The 5139-nt window shown below is 37.0% G+C and overlaps 1 protein-coding gene across 1 annotated transcript in view; it reads left to right on the forward strand.

Annotated features, from left to right (window-relative positions):
• The first annotated feature begins 452 nt into the window (after positions 1-452).
• CRX (cone-rod homeobox) overlaps positions 453-5139 on the forward strand; it is an 18134-nt gene continuing 13447 nt past the window's right edge. Inside the window, exon 1 of the mRNA XM_070764725.1 lies at positions 453-471. The gene's annotated coding sequence lies outside the window, so the exon portion shown is untranslated. The remainder of the gene's footprint in view (positions 472-5139) is intronic.

Raw genomic sequence — 5139 nt, forward strand, 5'->3', positions numbered from 1 at the left:
GTGCGCGCACCAAACTCTTGTGGGGCAGACACCCCCCCCCATGGCGACAACCGCTTGTGGCCACCATCACCACTTCCCTGCCTCTGCCGTTGCCGCTACCACACCCAGCTTTTCTCTAGGGCTTAAGAGGAGAAAATCCCAAACCTTCCCCTCTAAATGCTTCGGAGAAGTCCCAGTCTCTGCACAATCTCTCCCCAGCTCTAAATCTCTTTCAATTCAGGTTAAGCTTCTCTTTTTATTACAGATTATAGGGAGTGATCTCCCAACTGCATTTCTACGGTTATCCTTTTAACACATTTTGCTCTTTCTAGCTCGGGTTATTTTCTCTGGTTTCATGGGGTTAGGAAACAGCTGTCTTGGGCTTTTCGGCCGGAGTCATCCCCAGACCAAATCTTTGCTATGTTCTCTTGCAGAAGCTCACAAGTGTCCCTAGCCTGGGCACCTACACCTTGGAGCAGCCAGCGAGAAAAGGTAAGAACGAAGTTCTTTTTTTATGAAACTCCGAAGCCACGTTATTTTGTAGAGCTGCTGTATGGACTCTAGAACATTATTTTCAGTCTCCAGAAACCAGTAATGATTATCTGTGTCCTTAAAGAGTAGAAGCAAGAAGTATGTTTTGGGTAGGAGCTTCTGCACCAAAGACAAATTCCTTGCGTGTCCAATCACACTTGGCCAATAAAAAATTCTATTTAGAAGGATGCCGTGGACATAAACATCTATTCATTATTTGAGGTCCAGCCTAGACATCTTCAACTCGATCTTCAATAGTCTGTCCAAGTTTGCTTTCTTCTTCTTCTGCCCAGCTAAGAATTTTTGCCAATTTGGAAACTTAGGAATTGTGATACTGTAATAGAGTAATTTTACGTATTTTGGAGGTCCACCTGATCAAAGAAATCTTTGATCATAGCAAATATTTTTGTCATCTTCTATAATGCATCCATGCAAGTAGGTTTTTGTTACTAGAGAGAGGTTTTCAGAAAGGGCGAAATTAATTAATGACGTGAAAGGAACATAGAGGAAAATTTTATATAATTTCATGAAGTTATTTTAGTTATTTTACCCTAACCCTTATTTTAGCAAAAACTTCAGAAGAGAAGGATTTAGGGGTAGTGATTTCTGACAGTCTCAAAATGGGTGAGCAGTGTGGTCGGGCGGTAGGAAAAGCAAGTAGGATGCCTGGCTGCATAGCTAGAGGTATAACAAGCAGGAAGAGGGAGATTGTGATCCCCTTATATAGAGCGCTGGTGAGACCACATTTGGAATAACACTGTGTTCAGTTCTGGAGACCTCACCTACAAAAAGATATTGACAAAATTGAACGGGTCCAAAGACGGGCTACAAGAATGGTGGAAGGTCTTAAGCATAAAACGTATCAGGAAAGACTTAATGAACTCAATCTGTAGAGTCTGGAGGACAGAAGGAAAAGGGGTGACATGATCGAAACATTTAAATATGTTAAAGGGTTAAATAAGGTTCAGGAGTGAAGTGTTTTTAATAGGAAAGTGAACACAAGAACAAGAGGACACAATCTGAAGTTAGTTGGGGGAAAGATCAAAGGCAACGTGAGAAAATATTATTTCACTGAAAGAGTAGTAGATCCTTGGAACAAACTTCCAGCAGACGTGGTTGGTAAATCCACAGTCGCTGAATTTAAACATGCCTGGGATAAACATAGATCCATCCTAAGATAAAATACAGGAAATAGTATAAGGGCAGACTAGATGGACCATGAGGTCTTTTTCTGCCGTCAGTCTTCTATGTTTCTATGCTTCTGAAAAGTATCTTGAAAGTAGAAGTTACTAGATTCCACCTCAACTCTATTTATCACCTAAAAGCAATTCCTATTTGTTAATGTTTATTTATCTCTATTTATCATCTCAAAGCAATTCCTATTTGTTAATGTTTATGGTTATGATTCATAACCAAAGGCACACAAACTGGAAAATATTGGCTCCTTTAGAGAATATTTTCATATCAAGGCGCATCCTTCAAGAGAAAACAAAATAAATGTTTTATAGGATCCATCAGGATGTCTCCACGTTAGTTTTAGGAGATGAAAAGTCATAAATTCATTCTTCAAGATTGTGACAGAATTTCATTTAACGAAATCAACGCTTACTCACTTGGAATGAAAGAATAAAAATTGAAGAAGAAACAGAATGCAACATTTCTTAGAGATTTAAAGTCGGGCTTTTCTTTATTGTCTACAAATTTGCTTTGATCCTCTTTTGGATGACTTAAAATTAACAAATGCAAATGATTCCGCTCTGAATTTACTTCTATCTTCTCTAAAATATATTTTTAATTATCGCACAGTTGAAATCAGGAGATGCTACTGTAGTCAAGATTATACCGATAAAATGGACTGCCCATTTTCTCTAAAAATTAAAATAGCAGCGCTAATTTTCTACTTTTAAGGGTGCTATTAGGCTTTCCGGCTTTCAAGTTTATTCCAAACACACAGAATAAGTGGGTTTATCCAAACACATGATCTGTAACATAGATCATCTTTTAGTTTACAGAATATAAACACATTTAACATTGTTTTGTTATTTTCTGTTGCCTTTCCCAAAAGGGAAAGAACGAGTGTTGGGTTTTATTTTGGATTAATCGACCTGTTGCATCTCTCAAGTGAGATTATAACGCTTACATTTGCAACAGAAAGCAACATGTCCATAAAAGAAAGAAAAAAATCAAGGTTTTTGTTTGCTTTAAAGGATTTTCTCTGCATCTTTACCCCACTTTATAAACCTATAATCCCAGTCACCGGAAAGAGATGGCATCCCTTTAAAATGGGGAAAATATCTAGGGCGAAACAACATCTGCCCTTTTTTTGCTAAGCCCCAAATCTTCAGTTCCTTAGATTAAGAATCTGGTACATTTCAGTTTCTCCTAATGGATATATTTGAATAAATGTTGGGCAGCTTCCTTTTCAATTACCGGTACTTTCCTAATATACATTAAATAGCTCTAAATTCCCATTGAAATGAAACCATCTTTAAAAAACCAAAGATATTTTGCCCGCCCATTTTAAGTTAAATAAAAACACAAAGCAACATGCAATAATAAACTAAGAATAATGAAGGAAGAAGATAAAAGGAAATGATTGTTTGGGCTATATATTGCAAAAGACAGAACCTAATCAATAAAAGTAACTAAATAGAGCCAATTTGGTCTAGTGATTAAAGCACCAGGCTGGAAAGTAGGAGATAAGTCCCAACCTTAGCCATGAAAGTTGGCTAAGGGACTTTAGTTCAATCACCAAAAAGGTTGCGAGTTCTAGTCTTGCCTTAGAAATGAAAGCTAGCTGGGAGACTTTGGCCAATTACTAGGAGACAGTAAGTTCTAGTTCCATCTTAGCCATGAAACCCTCCTGGGAGATTTGGGAATAATTTTCTCTTAAACCCACCTCACAGGGTTGTTGTTTTGGGGGGAAGAGGAGGAGGACTACAGGTATTCACCACCCTGAGTTATTTGTAAAAAATAATAGCCGCCCCGAATCTTCGGAGAGTAGTGGCATACAAATCTAATAAATTATTATTAATAATAATTATTAATAATAATAATAAAGGTGAGATATAAATAAATGAAGGGGGAAAGAAAAATTAAACTTGGTTACAATAAACCCAAGTTAACTTTTTATGGTTATTAGGGTACTGGGCAAATCAAGGGTCACCTTTTGGTGAGCTTATATTTATTTATTTATGCATTTATTTGTAACATTTGTTGGCTGCCCATCTTATCCAGGGTGATTATGGGTAACTGATTCAGTGCAATGAGTAAAATTAGAAAATAAGTGAATTAACTAACTAGGTTAACTAGGTTAAGCAGGTTTGGTAAATGCTGCCATTCAGTACTTAATTTTCAGAGCTGTAAGATGAGTGGCAAATAAATTACGATAGAAGATATATGTAGATAGATAGATAGATAGATAGATAGATAGATAGATAGATAGATAGATAGATAGATAGATTTATAGATAGATAGATAGATAGATAGATAGATAGATAGATAGATAGATAGATTAAGGAAGGAAGGAAGGAAGGAAGGAAGGAAGGAAGGAAGGAAGGAAGGAAGGAAGGAAGGAAGGAAGGAAAGTTTTATCCAGATTGAGAAATGGGGATATTTTTTCCAGTGATCAGAAAAGATCCTAAAAGAAAGATTTAAAAAAAACCCTTGTTAGATTTCCCAATACTATGAATAAATATGAAATCTTCACTTCCCAGCAACCTCTTCAACAAACTCTTTGGGACTTACTCCCGTGTAAACTTGCCACACCGGAGCTATGAGTAACCAGGTGATACCTTTTATCAGGTGTGAAGAGCTTCATTTACAGAAAAAGCATTTTACTGTTTACAAACCTTACACCGGCCTCCTTATCTTTAGTGCTTTTCAAAAACTGAATAAACATGTCAACAATTTCCCTTTTGTTTGGGTCTGGAAGTGCTGAAAAAAACCCTGGAATGGAATGATTAACAATCAACTTTAGATGTTCTTGATTTGATCATCCCAAAACTTCCCTCCCACTCAAATTGGACAGAGAGATAAATACCCCAGCGGGGATCGGATGTGGGATAATTAAATTGATAACCATGGTATACATATAGTTTGTGTGTCCCTTGATTATGATACTACCGCCAAGGCAAGGGCTGTGTGCGTGGAGTTATGCAGGTTTTCTTGGTCCATCATGAGCTCATGATGAAGTCAAGTCCTTAATGAAGGACCTCCTCAACCATAGATCAACCTCCAGAATCTGGTTAGCCAGCTGAGTTTACAGAAAATGCTGAGCCTTAAATCCAGGTTAACAAAGTGGCTGTGTTTTACATAACTAACCAGATAAGCCCTGTTGTGGCACAAGGAATGGTCCTTGGATCCACACAACGCATTAAGACCAAAGTTGGGTGTCTCACCAAGGAACCCACATCAATACACAGCCCACAGCCCATTTATTTATTTATTCAATTTATTCAACTTTCCTATTAAAAACACTTCCCTCCTGAACTTATTTATTTATTTTGTCCAATACACAATAATGCACAATGAAGGTCATAGAAGATATACCGGAGTAAAATGTATTAAAGAAAGAAGAGAAAATATAGGAATAAAATATATCAATGAGAGAATAGCAGAAAAGATATA

The sequence above is a fragment of the Erythrolamprus reginae genome, chromosome 11, assembly GCF_031021105.1.
Source record: "Erythrolamprus reginae isolate rEryReg1 chromosome 11, rEryReg1.hap1, whole genome shotgun sequence".
Taxonomy (NCBI): domain Eukaryota; kingdom Metazoa; phylum Chordata; class Lepidosauria; order Squamata; family Dipsadidae; genus Erythrolamprus; species Erythrolamprus reginae.